The sequence below is a fragment of the Balaenoptera physalus genome (genome assembly GCF_965194825.1).
Source record: "Balaenoptera physalus genome assembly, contig: HAP1_SCAFFOLD_784, whole genome shotgun sequence".
NCBI classification, from domain to species: domain Eukaryota; kingdom Metazoa; phylum Chordata; class Mammalia; order Artiodactyla; family Balaenopteridae; genus Balaenoptera; species Balaenoptera physalus.
The window spans coordinates 183,749-200,926 of NW_028125992.1; the positions used below are offsets into that span (position 1 = coordinate 183,749).

Here is a 17,178-nt window from a genome sequence, read left to right on the forward strand (position 1 = left end):
TATCTTTTCCTTTTTGTTTGGTGGTAAAAATCATTAGTTTGCTGCCTGCTGCCATATGGCTGCCACTATCACTGCTATATACTGTGTTGTGAAGAGAATAGAAAAGGATAGTGCTGATCTGCCTTTATCCAAGGAAAATATAGGTAGCTTTTGAAAATAATAATGTCTTCTTTAGGTTGACCAATTTCTAACAGTTGTGAATTCTTTATCCAGCATTCCAATACAAGTTTCATGCATATTGATAATGTATTTTACATTTACCCCTTTGATTTTATCATCCTGACTTGTATCGTTTACCAGTTTTAGTTTTTCTATGGGCCCTACTTATCACAACCATTTAACCAACAGTTTTGCTATGAAGGCATAGTAAGTTCAACAGTCTCTGTATTGTGTTACTCATTCACCTCTGACATATGTAATCAGTCTAAGTTTAAAGAACCATTATCTTATAAAATCATGGTTCGACAGAGGTTCTAAATTACATTTATGAAGGTTGTGAGAAAATCCTTTACAAGGGAGAAAACTTGACCAGTCGTTTCTGGGTAATAGAGAAAAAGTTTTTAGAGAAAGTAGAGACATTTAAAATATGTAGATGTTTGCCAAATGGAAATTATCTAAAAGAGTGGGAAATAGCAAAACATGAAATGGAGATACCAAAAAATACAAGATAATTAGCATCTTTCTTTGTTTTTATTTATTTATATATTTTAATTGAAATAATTTTGACATAACATTTTACAAATTTAAGGTATATAACATGTTACTTTGATGCATTTATATATTATAATTATAATATATATTATAATTATAGCAATACTTAGCACCCTATCATGTTACATAATTATCCTTTCTGTTTAGCGGTTGGAATAATTAAATTTTAGTTTCTTAGCAAGTTTGGCGATTATAATACAATATTGTTGTCTATGTTCACTGTACTGTGCATTAGAGAGGGCTTATTTATTACTTGCTGCAAATTTGTGTCCTCAAAAAATATCCATCCCATTCCCCCAACCCCCATGCCCTGGTGATCACCATCTTACTCTGTTTTTATGAGTTTGGCTTTGCTAGATTCCACATATAAGTGGTATCGTACAGTACTTGCCTTTGTCTTACCTCTCTTAGTGTAACGTGCTCAGTTTCCATACACATTATAGTAAATGTGTATATAAATGACTTGGTTTTTTTTTAATTACTGTTATATTTTTTAAGTAGAGGCAGCCATTTATGCCATTCCTGACATTTAAGAATCATAGCAGATTATAGATGTTGTATAAAACATGTATGCTGAATAAAAGATGAGCCTTGGAATTGGAGATGAAAAATGTTGGTAACCATTGCTACCTTATGCACAGTAGCCAGATTGACTTACATAATCCTTAACTCAAATAATCTTTAGGTAAACTGATCCTATTTTCCATTATTTTTGATGAACAACACTCAATTTTGTATATTTTTGAATCCATAAAACATTTCCAGGCTATCTGTAATTTTGACATTATCCATTTCACATTATCCCTGTCTTTTCCTTGCAGCAAGGCAACGTTACCTTTATTCCCCAACCATGATTTCAGAATATTTATTATGATATTTATGGATTATTTTAGGAGAGTTAGCAAAGTAGAACACATTCCTCTTTCTCAAGTTACCATTAAGATTTTAAGTTTGCTAAAATAATAGGCCTGGTTCATTATTTGTCTATGAGGACAAACAGGATGAAAGAGCGGAACAAAGATGCACATTCTCCTAAAAAACTCAAACTCCATGCCTCACACGGGATGTAATCAAGGAAAAGAATTCTGTTAAGCTTAGAGTCACTGATGATGCATTGCTCCTTGTAATGAGATGAAAACTTGTAACAATCAGAGTGCCTGTGCATAGCTAGGACTAGAGAAATAGTAAAATGTGGCTGTTACCCATAATCTCTGCTAAAAGCTTAATACAAAGACAGTTTTAGTGATTGGAGGAACAATGAAATTCTGAAATACAATGTAATTACTAATCCTTAGCCTGTATGTGTTTATTTAAAAGTATGTAAAAGAGTTGTTGGATATAAACATTATCTGAGGAATAATTTTATGATATCTAAAACATAATTTATATAGCAACAGAGAACTCAGATTCTAATAGCACTGCAAGTGTGCAAAATTTTATTGATTTTCTGAAAAGAACTTCCCAATTTCATATAACAATAGAAATCGTATAATGTACCTTGTATTCCTGTATTATAGGTCATGGCGTAATAAATCAGTTTACTTTCAGTAATTGCTTGGAAATGATCTCCCTATTCTTGACGTTCATTAGTCACTGAAAATAAAAATGGCAGAGAAACCAATAATGTCTAATTTGAAGATTTTTAAATGTTTATAGATTTCTAAGCATGATTAGAAAATGGGAAAGCTGCCTTCCCTTCAGGATGATCAATCCAGACATGTATTAGAAACCAGAAAATCAGACTTCTCAAGGGCAGTGATTTAACATCCCTGCAAATGTGATTGAAACCACTGCTTTCTTACATCTTTATTAGCAGGTGTGGAAAAACAATTACAGATTTAAAATTAAAAGTGCATAATAAAATAAGTTTGCCACCTTAATTAACAATTGATTTTTAAAATTATTGCTTCAAGCTTTAATTCCTCAAGTACATTGTATTCTGCACTTTATATTATATGAGACTTGTAAAGACTGTATTTGAATTTATGTTAATGCAATATTGGAACTAAAATATAATTCAAGGCATTAAAACCTAATACAGTATAATAGTTTCTCAGAGAAAAATAATTATGATCCGAATATCAACATTATGTTTACTCAGATTGCTTAAACATAACAGTAGCCATAATTTGGTATGTTAGTAGAACAGTATTAAAATGTTTATTGAAATAAATTTATTGAAAGAGCCCTTATAATATTTCATTTAGTCATAAGAGTCTATAAAAGTATTTCACACTAATCAATCACATTAATCAGTATTATGATTTTTAAAAATTTCTCTATTTAATATAGGTGTTAATATAAAATTTTAATAATATAACTTGAAATGTCATTTACTCTTAAAATTTCAATTCAATTTCTTTCTTTAACAACAGAGTTCTATGCTTATACACCATTCTGGAATACAATATTTTTGCATTATTACACATATTTGCAGTCTTCTGTAAAAGAAAGACAAGGGGACATAAGACAATTTTTGTTGTTGATGGAGGTGGTTGTTTGTAAATGTCATTCTTGATGTTGATTATGCAGTTGTTATGATCCACAGCTGTTATTGCTTCCTTCTGAATTCTTCTGTAGTCTCCAGAATGTACTGGTCATCCCTTCTTCATTTTATCCTCAGTCTTCCCTTAATTGATTCCTCCCTTTATACCTATAAGCATCACCACTGGGTTTAACTAATTCCTGTGAAAGATAGTAATTAACTTAAACTCTGTTTGAGTTTTTTGTTTGCTTACTTGTTTTTTTGCTGTGCAATGTTTTTTGCTGTTTAATCTCATGACCTGGAAAGTAGCCATTGCTTTGTCTATCGTGTTCACAAAAGCAGGAGACAAAATCAGGATGCAGTCTGATCATGAACAGGTTTTTGGGGGCAAAAACCAATACTGCAGAAAATATTTAGATGTGTTAAACGAAGGAGTTGTTAACTCTGCTATGTTTTAAACACTGTACATACTCTTGTAGTTTTGCTCTGGAGCATGTGACTCCATGGGAAGATGATCTTGTGGAAATGAAAATGAGGCCATCCTTAAGCTTCAAATAGAGTTTTGGGCAGAAACAAGGTAGTCATATTCTTCAAAACAATTTACATGGAACCAGAATACTTAGTTCAAATGTTGGTTACATCCTTTTACTTGTACAAGTCACTTTCTCTCCTGTGTCTCAGTTTCCTCATCAATGCAACATGGATTTGTTGGAGGAGGTAGTTGAGAGGATGTGACCACCAGCTGACTGGCGAGGTGGACCTCGGCAATCACAAGCTACTCACCCATTCCCCTGTCCTTGGATCGTATGCTCTGCCCCCTGGTCCTACCACAGGATCTGTTCCAAGGACAAAGCCTTGAGAGAGTAAGGTGTTGTTGAGACCATCTTGATAGCGGCTGAGCCCAGGTAAGGTCTCTGTAAAGGCTTTAAGATTCTGGTGGACAGGGGCAGAGATCTACTCGTCTTGCAGCCGCTCAAGACAAGCCTCTTATGTCAGTTCCCTTGCTTAGTAAACATGCCATGTACAAATCTGGAGTGGTCTGCCTCTTTCGTAGGTCTCTCCTTGCCTTCTGTGTATGGAGGTTAGCTTCAGTTTTCACCTGGGAAAGTCTCGAGGTTGCAACCCAACAGGATTATTATAGTGTATACTGCAGAGCATTATTATGATGATTGATTAATGCAAACAAAACCCTTGAACAGTGACAGGAAACATTCACAAAACCATGACCATTATTTTGATTGTATTGATTGATTGATTGATTGATGCGTTGGGTCTTCGTTTCTGTGCGAGGGCTTTCTCTAGTTGCGGCAAGTGGGGGCCACTCCTCATCGCGGTGCGCGGGCCTCTCACCATCGCGGCCTCTCCCGTCGCGGAGCACAGGCTCCAGACGCGCAGGCTCAGCAATTGTGGCTCACGGGCCTAGTTGCTCCGCGGCATGTGGGATCCTCCCAGACCAGGGCTCGAACCCGTGTCCTCCGCACTGGCAGGCAGACTCTCAACCACTGCGCCACCAGGGAAGCCCGATTGTTATTATTATATTCACTCCTGGGAAATACTCTAAAAGCCAGAGTTAATTGATTTGCAAATGCTGAATTCTGTTGCTAGAGAAAAGATTTTCCTTGGAATTACAAAAACCAGAATTCAGATCTCAAGAATAAAATTTAGAGGACTGAGCATAGAGGTATACATAGAATAGATAATACATACTATGGTTAATAGCCTAGCACAATCCTCTCTCTCTTTTCCCTACCTAATGAAGTTTTCAATCATGGATGTCTAAAATATCAAATATAGGTCTTCCTATTTAGAATGAAACCTGACTATAATCAAAATATATTCTTTTTCATATAATCAAAGAGTATAATCTGCCTACAAAGTCATGTGCAACCAAAATGTTGGCTGTCCGTATGCACATGTGCCACGTTCGCGTGGTGCCTTGATCTCTCCACATACTATGTTTTATTCCACATGGTAGTCAATGTATTCAAGATTAATATTTTAGAGAATAACACGCTGGTTCATTTTAAAGGACCAGGGACCTGGGTGATGAGGGAAGACTGAGGTTGTCTCCTTCTCCCTTCTGAGGCACAAGTGAAGTAGAGAATACACCCGCAAGATATTTAACTAAAGTCTCAAAATATTTAACTGCTAGAAGGTGACCCCAAACCCCTGATGATGAGAATTCTCAGTTAAAGCTCAATTTAATAACGTCTTAGAACTAGTGCCAAAGTAACTCTCTTATTCTTGTATTTTGCCCATCAGTCACCTCTAAATGGAATATAGCAGGTCTCCATTTCAGAACCCTCATGTCAACTTCCTCAGTCACCAAACTGTTCACACTAACAGTTTCCTGCCTATGGAAATCATGCCCAGAACCTATCCGTACATGAATGCTCAGGGCTTAAAGGCAGGAAGCTTAGGACAGGGCAAGGATGTTCCCCATGTGAAATACAGGAAAAGAAGATGAGGCCACGTCATGGTGGGGGGATGGATAGCTCTCTCCACTCGTGCAGTGTAGCCCAGTGAATTCCAGGCTCTCACCTGTCAGATTTGCTGCTCTTCCTTCTTCTGGAGAGCAGAGAGTGCTCCCTCCTCTAGAGAAAAAGAGAGGAGACATGTAGATTCTTGTGTGTCATACGATATTACAGATACTTACTATTTTCAAGGAACTGTATTTCCTGTTGTGGAAGGTAGCAATGAAAATGAAAACAGAGGTATACCCGCTAAAACCTTTAGTACAGGAAACTCTCCTGTGAGTGTGAAAGGCCTATCTTGAGCAAACCTACCTCATGGGTCAACTGAATTCCCTTTTTTTCCAGAAGCATTTATCCATCACCTTCAAGTGCAAGACACTCTGCCTGGCCTTGGAAAACATATACATGAATGTGACAAGGTCCCTGTTATCATGTGTTTAGTTTATTTGTTTTGTTTGAGTATCATTGCAGGCATGTGCTCAAATGTATAAACTTACTTTTAGTGAATTGAATTTTCTGAAATCAACAGTAGGAACAATGTAGAGTCCCTCAGATGTTTTACATACACACACACACACACACACACACACACACACACGTACATATTTATGTGAATATAGACATCATTTTGAAAGTAAAATCACCACATTTCACTTTTTAAACCTTATGCAAAATTGAGAACAATATTTATATTGATATTTTTGGGAGGAATGTGTTATAATATTAATTAACAATTTTGAGAACAAGCTATTAGTATTTACATTTTTCCTCTCCCAAATATTGCAGAGGAATTTCTTGTAAAAATCAAAATTAAATATTTCCAAAAATATATTCTCTTTGAAATAGAAATTTAGGTGAATGTAGAGGAATAGTCATACCATTTATTCAGAGTTCAAATAGTCACATTCAGCTTCTGAAATGAATTTGTAAATAAATAATAAAATTCATAAAATAATAATAGAAGCCACCATTTATTAAGCACTTATTAAATATATACTTACATTATTTCATTTCTTACAAAAAACTTAAAAACTACTATAGGGTATGTTAGCATATAAAACACATAACTTTTTCCTTGTAACTTCAATTTTAAGATACTTTTCAACATGTCTTTTTAAATTTTCTATTCATAACAATTTTAAGGTAATTTTCTCAGTTAACTGGGATGGAAAGATGGGCATTTCTTTTCTTTCTTTCTTCCTTTCTCTATTCTATCCAATCAGAGGCTGTATGTTCCTTTTGCAATGTTTCCTCTGTAAACTCCCTTCCCATTTCCCATTGTCACTGTGCTAGGCAAAGCCTACATTTCCTAAAAATTGTTAACCAACCTGTTGGTTTCCAGTCTTTTGTCCACCGTTGTCTTGCATTCACACTGCCTCTGAATTAATAATCTTAAGGCATTGCTTATAGTAAACTGATGAATTACTGGCTTGCTGTCACATTTCTTAGACTTGGAGACCCCCTCAAACTCTTAAAAAAGGGCAAGAAGAGCATTTCAGAGCATCACAAACCATAAACCCAGTGATGTTTAAATGAGTCCACATCCAGCCCATACTCCATCATTTGAAACAGAATGACATAGTGGTTAAAAGCACAGCTCTGTATCCACACAAGCTGGCTTCAGGTATAACCTTTGTCATTAACTACCTGTGCAGCACTGGGTGAGTTATTTAATTTCTTTGTGTTCATTTTCTCATCTGTAAAATGGGAATACTATCAGTAGCAGCCTTTTGGGATTTGGGGAGCACTGAATGAGTGGAAACATGTGAAGGTCTGAGAACAGTGCTTGGCACATAGAAAGCACTCAATGAATATCATTTGCAATTTGTCTCCTTTGCAAGTTAAAATGTTTAGATATCAGCAGTTTTTTAGGGCTCAACATGAAAATTGTCTATCCTCTTTTTAACATGGCACATTGCCTTTCTTCTACCCTGAAAGTCAAAACTTTAAAGTGTTCTTTTACGAAATAAGAACATGTAACACTATTCCAATAGCTTGACTTTTTGATCTGTTTTGCTTTGAGATCCAACTCTTAAATCAGATGTCATTGTTTCATTTTTCAAGTCTGAAATCTGCCTGTACTTAAAAGTAGACTTGTTCTTACTCTCTTACAACAGTAATATTATTTTAAGTGCTTTAAACATTACAAATGTATTGTGTGCATAATGACAGAACATGTACACATCATTCTGTAGAACTCATCTAAATGTCAAGACATATCAATTTTGCCAGTGTCAACCTGGCATTCATGAAAACTCAGTTGTCTCATGAAGGATTCTCCTGTAATTCATAATAAAAGCTACAGCAGTTCCCTTTACTGCCTTCTCTACTAGAGAAAATCTTAGCAGCTACATTCTTCATTAGACATTCAGTTTGGTATTGCAGAGGCATTATCTGCAAATACATGTATTATAATGGTAAAATAATATGGTATTTATGCCATTCTGTATGTGTTGAAAGTGTTTCCTTAAATATTGATATATATCTTTCTAGTCTCTTAAGTAATTCAAGAAATGATAGATATAAAATTCATTATTAAACCTCCACATATACCATTTTTCCTCTTGAGAGATTTATTGAATTTTAGATTTTTCTGCCAATTTTATTTCTCTGAGATTTTACATTTGTGCTAATATGAACTGTGATAACCTATAACAAAAGATCACAAGCATGCTATACGAGCCTACCCCATTTCAGTAGAAGAGTGTTTGTCACAATCGACCATGAAGAGCATTTATTCTTGTGAGTTTTAATTTGGTTCTTATATTTGAGATGATCTTTGTTGCTTGGTTGCTTGCTTGCTCTTTGGCCTATGATGTCCTAATGTGATTGGAACTTCTGCCCTAAACAGCAGTCACCCAAAGCCCTCATTATACCTTAAATTCAGCTCCTCTGAGGGTGACTATATTTATAGATGGTCTACAGTCACCCCAACATGAATTTTATGTGTATGTTATATTCAGTATTTTATATCAGGCCATTTCTTATATTGCTCCAAAATTTTTGGGCAAATTAGTCCAAACTTGTCCAAGTATCAGAATCAGGTATCAGAAAGAGGAAAACCTAATCATATTTACATGGATGAAGTAGTAAGTAAAGCAAAATGATAGCAGCTGAATGGTTGCTTTTCCTTGGTGATTTCTAGTTTGTACATTTTCCATTTGTCCTTCCAGATCTGCTCTCTACCCCACCTCTCTCCTCTCTGCCCTTGGAGCCTGTTCTATATTGATGACATCAGTAGGAACGCTTGAATTTGTTTCAGATTGGGTTTGGCCAAAAGGGAGCTACAAAAGGTCAAAAGGAGGGAGCAGAATGAGACTGATGTATTTATTACCTGGGTTCTTTCCCATTAAGGTCAACACAGGCTAGCTGTGTCCCATGACAAAATGTTACTGCAACCATCTCTATATCCAAATCTCTTTTCTGGGTTCTGGTAACTATTCCCCTTTGTTCTTTGGAGTTAAGATGGTAAAAACTTGTTTATTGCTAGTTGCAGGATACTACACTACCCCTTACCACACTTTTGTAAATAGTCCTTTTATTAAACTTTTCTCAAGTTATCCTAATTTGAGTGTGCCATCTGATTTTTGCTAAGTCAGGGCTCTTACTAACATGCCTGTAATAAACGAACAAGTCACTTTTCGTAGTCTATTGCCAAGACTTAGTCAATAGTTTGGTAGAACTATTATTATACTAATTAACCATATATAGGGACTATCATTAGATTTTCATACTTGGAGATTTATTTATTTTTGAGGTTATATGTCAGGCCCTAATAAATGCTAAGGCTTTTTACTTATTGGACAAATATTCTGAATATTGGGTGTTTGGAATCCTTTTCCATGACATTTTGAGCTATAATAGAGATGCTCTTTTGCAAATATCACAATACTACTGGGTTGCTTGAAACATCTAAACCAATCTAAAATCCTTCCATATTTTTCAATGTGTATATCAAATTGCAGTCTCATACCTCTCTGAAACTTATCATTTAGGAGGACTTTTGAAAGCAGAAAAGCCTGGAAATAGGAGAAAATTATGTCACCTTTATTTGAAGAAAACATATAGCAGAATGATACATATATTTATATATTGCTTGGCAAAAATTATATGTCCATATCTTCCCAAAACAATCAAACTTCTTTGGCTATTGAATGGGAACCTGATGGTCTTTTGCTGGTATTTAACGAGAGTAACTTTATATTACAATTGTAGATTGATGTGTCTAAGGTGTGACGTTACTATAGAATCTTTCCAGACATTTAAAATGATCAGGACTGTGTTTTCTTTATCTTGCATCTGAAAGTCTTGTGCAGTTCATGGAGCACAGTAGGGTTCAATGTGCAGTAACTAACTGAAAATACTCATCTACATGATGCTCACGGAGAGTCTGGCAATTTTGATGATGGTATGTCTTTTTATCAAAGTTTAACCAATATAATGTATTTAATTATATAAGATATATAATATGAAAAATGCATTAGGGACAAGTATCCATTTAAGTTTTCAAAAGATATACACTTGTTGGTGAAAGTGCAATGGAAATATTAAAGCTCAGCTCCAAAGTTGGCCATTTGATAACTCAAATTTCTATCACAGCAATAGAAGAGAGGCAGACTCAGGGTTTGTATGGGCTGCAGCTTGTATAGTTTGGTGGTGGTGTTGGGGTGTGGTTTTATTGTAGGCTGCCAGTAAAAAAATCAGAAGCCTAGTTACATTTGAATTTCAGATAACAACTTTTTTCATCATAAGTATGTCCCAATATTGTGTAGATTACACTTACACTCAAAATTTATCTGCTATTTACGTGAATTTCAAATGCAACTGAGTATCTTGTATTTTCCTTTGCTAAATCTGGCAACCCTAGCTGCATATTAAATAAAAAGAATGTAAAATTTAAAAGCATGACCTTGTAATAAATTAAGACAACCAAGGGAACCTGAAGCTTAAGTTTTATTAGGTTTTCAGTAAATCCACCTTTGCATTATAATATAATTTGTACTAGCAACAGGTAAGCTGATTTAATCTAGTTACCTGCAATAAATATGTCTTACAACTTTTTTTCATGTGTGAACATAGCTAAATACATAAATCAAACTTATTTCAATTGCAGAAATCTATTTATATGTTTGTTACTACCTATTGTGTGCCACATATTGAAGCTAATAGTGATCCGAACAGGCATGATCCTCCTCATTCTTAATTATTCTTGTGGGTCACCAAGAAGTAAACAGGTGTGATGTGTAGGGAATATATAGGAGAAGCAGGTAGTTCATACTTGCAAGGCCTAGGTAAAGCTTTCTGGATCATGTAACTAATCTAAAGTCTGAAACATGGAGAGAAGTTTACCAAGGGTAGGATGTGGTAGGAAAAGGACTCCAGTGAGAAGATACAGTACTAAAATGACCAGGAGGCAAAAGAGGACATGACTATTCAATGACATAGAAGTAAGGTAAAGGGTAAAATTTAAGAGAAAGAAAGTGATGAGGCTGGAGAGAGAAAGATTCTCTAAATTTCCCCTCCAGCTTTTAGGAATGTGACAATAAAAAGAAAGAATAATTAATTTGAGTACCAAAATATCAAAATGTTAAAAAAAATATATAATGGACAAATATAAATATCTAATAAAAATTTGAGAAAATATCCGCAACTCTCATTATAAAGCTGATGAGGAAAAACATTTCTAGGATGGCAATCCTTCTTTATTAGAACGACAACAGCAACAGCAACAACAAAACCAAAACCAAAAACAAGCAAACAAAAACCTAAAGGAGGTTATTTCAGGCTGAAATCAAAGTACCCTAGACAGTAATTCAAATCCAAATGAAGAAATGCAGAACACCAGCAAAGCCAACTATATGTAAATATAAAATGAAGTATAATATAAATGTATTTTTTTTTCTGACTATTCTTAACCTGAGTAACTTAAAGAACTGCATAATAAATATAAAACTATGATGATGGGCTTTCGATGTACAGAGATGCCATTTGTACGACAATAATAGCACAGAGGAGGAGACAGAGAAGAGAGTTATATCAGAGTAGTTTTATCTACTATTGAAATTAAGTTGGTATTAATTTCAATCCAAATTTTGTTGTTTTAATTTAAGATGTCTACAAGACTTACACTTTAGATTCAAAGACACAAATAGTTTGAAAGTTAAAAGATGGAAAGTGCTATACAAGCAGGAACCAAAAGAGAGTTGGAGTGGCTATACTAATATTAGATAAAATAGACAATATTAGGCAAATAGATTAATATTAGACAAAATAGTACTTAAGACCAAGGTTGTAACTAGAAACAAAGGGGCATTTTACAATGATAAAATGATAAATCTGAAAGGAAGACATAGCAATTGTTCATCTAACAACAAAGCCTCAAAATACATAAAGCAAAAATGAAAATAATTGAAGTGGAAATGGACGATTTGATTATAATAGTTAGGATTCCTCTGCCAGTAATTGATGGAACACCTAGGGAGAGGATCAAAAAGAAAATAGACTTGAACAATGCTATATACTTACTAAACCAAGTAGAATGACACCTGTAGAATGCATGTTCTTCTCAAGCATACATGGAACATTGTCCAGGAAAGACCATATGTTAGAACATAAAATAAGCAATAAATTAAAAAAAAATGAAATCATGCATCAGCAAAGTATGTTCTCTAACAAAAATGGAGCTAAGTAAGAAATCAGTTACTGGGAAATTCACAAATTAGCTACCCTTCAATAACCAATGACCAAAGAAGAAATCACAAGGTAATGAAATACATCAAGATGAATAAAGAAGAATCACAATTTATGAGATACAGTTAGAAAGGTTTTTAGAGAGAAATTTACAGATATTAATACCTGTAGGAAGAAGAAGAAAAATCTCAAGTAAACATCCCAATATGCCACCTTAAGTAACTATAAAATGAAGAAATGTTCAAAATGCAGAATCTCAGGGCCCATTCTGGATTTACATAATCTGCATTTGAACAAAATCCCCAGGTGATTCATGTGCAAATTAGAGCCTGAGGAACCTTGGTAGATTGTGGGAAAACAGGTATTATTCTATAATGCAAGTAGTAGGGCAAATTTTAAAAGGCAATTTCAGAATATTCACAGAATTATCTAATTCTCATGCAATTTGATGCAGATATTATGGTTCTAAGAATATATCTTCTAGTAATATTATCCATATATCAAACAATATGTTCCAAAACAACACTATGAAATTTAAAAAAAATGTTAAATAAAATAAAGTGCCCTAATCTAGGACACTGGTTGAACAAATTATGGTACATCCAAACAATGGAGAATTATGTATTATTTTTGGAAAAATGGATGGCTATTATAAAGCAAAAAACAAAAGATAAAAAGTATCAGCAAGGGAGAAAAGGGAGCCCTTGTACACTGTTGGTGGTAATACAGATTGGTGCCAGCCACTATGGAAAATGGTATGGAGATTTCTAAAATATTAAAAATAGAATCATATGATCAAATCATGCAATCCAGCAATCTAACTTCTGAGTATATATCCAAAGAATTAAAATCAGGATCTTGAAGAGATATCTGCATTCCCATGTTCATAGTAGCATTACCACATACTCAAGACATAAAAGCAACCTAAATCTCCATCAGAGGACGAGTGGATAAAGAAAATGAGGTATTACTATGCAGTGAAATATTAGTCAACCTTTAAAAAGAAGAAAATTCTGCCATTTGTGACAGCATAGGTGAACCTGGAGGACATTACTAACACAGGGAAGAACAAATACCATATGATCCCACTTATATGAAGACTCTAAAATAGTCAAACTTACAGAAACAGAGAGTAGAATGGTGGTTACCAGTGGTCAAAGGTTACAAAGTTTTAGTTATAAAGAGTAATTCCTAGAGATGTGCTATGTAGTGCCTATATAGTTAACAATAATGTATACTTAAAATTTTGCTAAGAGGGTAGATCTTATGTTAAATGTTCTTATTTGAAATAAGAGAAAGAAAGAAAGAAAGGAAGGAAGGAAGAAAAGAAAGGTGAGAAGAAATTTTTCAAGGTGATAGATATGTTTATGGCATTGATTTTGGTGATGGTTTCGGGGTGTATGATTATCTCTAAACTCATTAAATTGTTGTATGTTAAACATATACAGCTTTTTGTATGTCACCCATACCTCAATATATGGTCTTAAAAAATGGAAATTTGGAAAGATCTCAAATGTCCTTTTTTAAATAAAAAGTGGCAAATTACGTTATAGCATAGACGGGGTTTCTCAGCTTTACACAAAAGCATTACCTAGAGAGCTTTTAAATTACAATATCCCAGTTACATCCAAGATTAATTAAGTTGGAATCTTTGAGGATGGGGCCCAGGCGTCGATATATATATTTTTAAATCTACTCTAGTGATTGTAACATACAGCCAAGTTTGAGAATCATTGAGATAGATACAGGTATTTGTTTTTGTATGCACCGATTCTCCTTGGAAGAACAGGGGTTCCTAACAATGCTCTCAAGGAGCTGCTACCCACTATCCCCACCCCCGCTCAGTAGAAATGTTTTGGATTTTGTACCATGTGACTGTACTTTGTACACACATAGTATGTGTATATGATGTGCATCTCTTTTTCTTTTCCTTTTTGTGATGAGTGGGTGTATATCTCAGGGGAAAAGAGGATTAAGTTTATTCTAGGAGTTCTGGGCAGAAAAATCAGAAATTCCCTCTTAGCAAATATTTTTATGCATATAATGTAGAATGTTAAGCAAAATGTTATTGGCAAGTACATGTGACTTACTAGGTGGTTTTTACGCTTTTCTTAAAGTTATTGTGTGTTCTTCAGATGCCTTACAACAAATGTCTATTATGTCCATAAAAAGAAAACTAAATACATTTTAAAAGATTTCTTCTTAGAAAGCAGCATTATTAAGAAGCATCTTGTTTTAAAATGTCTTTTCTTCCTCATCCTGGAGAATAATTATCAGGCAGAGTAAGGTCATGTTGAATGGTAAAGTCTTGCTAGTGCAGATATGAGACACTGTGACTGAAGGTGGTTTCAGGTCTCCATAGTGCTATCAAATGGGAATATTTGTGTTTTAGATTTTGTATTGCAAAACATAAGCTATTATCTAAAGCCATTGCATGGTGAGTCTAAGTGGTTCTGTTGGCATTGAGAATAAGAGTTTGGGTTTCTCTGAACAGCTTGGACTTGTCTTGATGCAAGACGTTTGATTGGGCAGCACCAGCTGCCTCCTCAGACCTGCTCTCTGCACTGGGCCCTCAGGTGAGCTTAGGGGAAGGCTCTCAGCCCTGTCCTGCAGCTGTGTCGTAGAGGGAGTGACCTGGGCTGTCCTCCTCCTGCCGCAGGCTTGCCTGTCTTGGAAGCCAGTGACCTGCTTGATAAAGACAGTCCCTTCTACTAAGACTGGGAAGGCCTGCAGCTGGGCGGGATGATCTGTGCAGTGCTCCTGTGTATCCCTGAAATCTTGCTCGTCCTGAGTGGCAAATGCAAATGCAACACAGTCAGAAGCAGGGCCCCTTACCTGAGAAAGCCGGTCCACTCCTCACTCTAGGCTCTGCCAGTACCTGCTGAGCCCAGGACCAGCTTCGTGGAGCTCGTGCACCAGGTCCCATGCGGTCCCCTCCCCTTCGGGGGCCTTACCCGTCATAATGGCCTTTCTCTCCAAGGGTGGGTGGGGTGGGTAGGCCCTTAGGCTCCCTTCTGATCAGGAGGCTTTCCGAAGCTTATTTCTAAATTAAACTTCTCTCCCCCTAACCTAATAAAATCCATGAATATTTAAATCTGGTTAAAATTCACTTCCCCGACTCAGAATTTCTCAAAAAAAAAAGTTTGATGGATGTTTACAGTCAGTCCACAGTGTTCGTTCAAAACAAAAACAAACCAGTTTAGATGTTTACACAGAGCCAAGGAATTATATTAATTCAATTATAAGTTTGAGATCCTGTTGATCCACTATTCCTCACCTAACAAAATCCATTATTATTTAAATCTGGTTAGAATTCACTTCCCCTGACTCAGAATTTCTCAGTTAAAATTCATTTCAGAACAAGGGTTTACTAAAGATGTACATATTGCCATAGTTAATCCTATATTTTAGAAATATATAATTTGGAAAGATTATTTGCTTACAATGGATGGTCAGATGGTAGAAAAACTTAGGTTTAAATCTTAAGACTTGCCTCTCAGTTTAGCCACAAACTGTTATACGGCTTTAGTAAGATATTTTACCCAGTGGAGCCTAAAATGAGACTCATAATATCTTCCTTTCAGGGTTTTAAGAAATACTGAGAGGACTAAATTGAAACCAGAACCCTACCTCCCTAGCCAATCCTTTCCCTGCTTTGCTAAAAATAAATAGGGCAATTCTTTTACAATAAAATAAATAACTTTGTATAGAATAACAAATCAGTATGATTTTCTTTTAAACCACTACAAATATGGGGAGGTTAATTCCATTAAATATACTTACTTGGATTAATGTTAGAATATAGTGAGGTGTGTAAAATGGACATTAATTTCTTCACACATTTAAAAATATATGGAAAGTCCATTTATTAAAAGTTCAGAATCATGCAAATATTTATGTTTTCTACATACATACATACTTTTCCATTTAAATGCCATCTTTTATGCTAAAATTTTACCAGGTTTTGGTGAAAGAAGCTACCGAGCTTCCTAGTTCAAATCAATGGCTTTATTTATAGCTATTGGTGAAATTCGATTTGTCTTTTTAACCAAATATAAGAAAGTTGCTGGCTTAAGAAATATAAGCCAAAAAGTAATTCATCAAAACCAAGGTTACCAGGCATATAATCACAAAAGATTAAATTGTAAACCTTTTAAGAGGTAAGTCATATAGATGAACAGTATCTTTACTTATATGATCACAGAAATTTGTGTGGGGCATGAAACAGATGAGAAAAGAAAGTATCTGTTTAGAAAAGAGAATTCACTTTTAATTATGTATTTGGATGGTCTAAGAAAATATAAATGTTCCTATCTAAAAAGGCATTTATAATGATAATATTTAAATTTTTAATTTTGTATGTATGTATGTGGATGTGGAAAATTACATACCTTTGAAATCTATCAGAAAACTAAAATAGAAATTGTTTTATCAAATAGTTTCATTTGAATGGATCTAATGATAGAAGCTCCACTACTCCTTCTGAATTCCTGATTCCTGCTTAAGGCACATTCCCCCAGACTCAAGTGAGGATACCAGGCATCTTCTCGGTCTCTCCCCCTCTCCTCTCATTCTATCAAGCATTAAGTCTTGCTGATTGTTCTTTAAATATTGTTAAAATCACTCTCAGTGTTGTCCTGTGCAGTGATTCTCTAATTTAGACCCTTATCACCGTCTTTTCCTTCTATTGCAGTAGCTCCTTAATTTGTCTCCCTGTCTTTGTCTTGCTCTCTTTAAATCCATCATTCTACTGAGGTCAAAGTGGTTGCTCCAAAATGTAAATCTGCCCATGCCGCTTCCTTATAGTAAACTTCAGTG

At 34.9% G+C, this 17,178-nt stretch overlaps 1 long non-coding RNA gene across 2 annotated transcripts; it reads right to left on the reverse strand.

Moving 5' to 3' along the window:
* Positions 1-733: 733 nt before the first annotated feature.
* LOC309653660 lies at positions 734-12,890 on the reverse strand. 2 transcript variants are annotated; one of them, XR_014259346.1, is made up of 3 exons: positions 12,196-12,890; positions 5,738-5,790; positions 734-3,396 (listed from the first exon to the last, which is right to left on the reverse strand). It is a non-coding gene; the product is annotated as an uncharacterized lncRNA (long non-coding RNA). The 2 variants fall into 2 exon arrangements; XR_014259347.1 differs by lacking the exon at positions 12,196-12,890 and adding an exon at positions 6,999-7,617.
* Between the last annotated feature and the right edge of the window lie 4,288 nt (positions 12,891-17,178).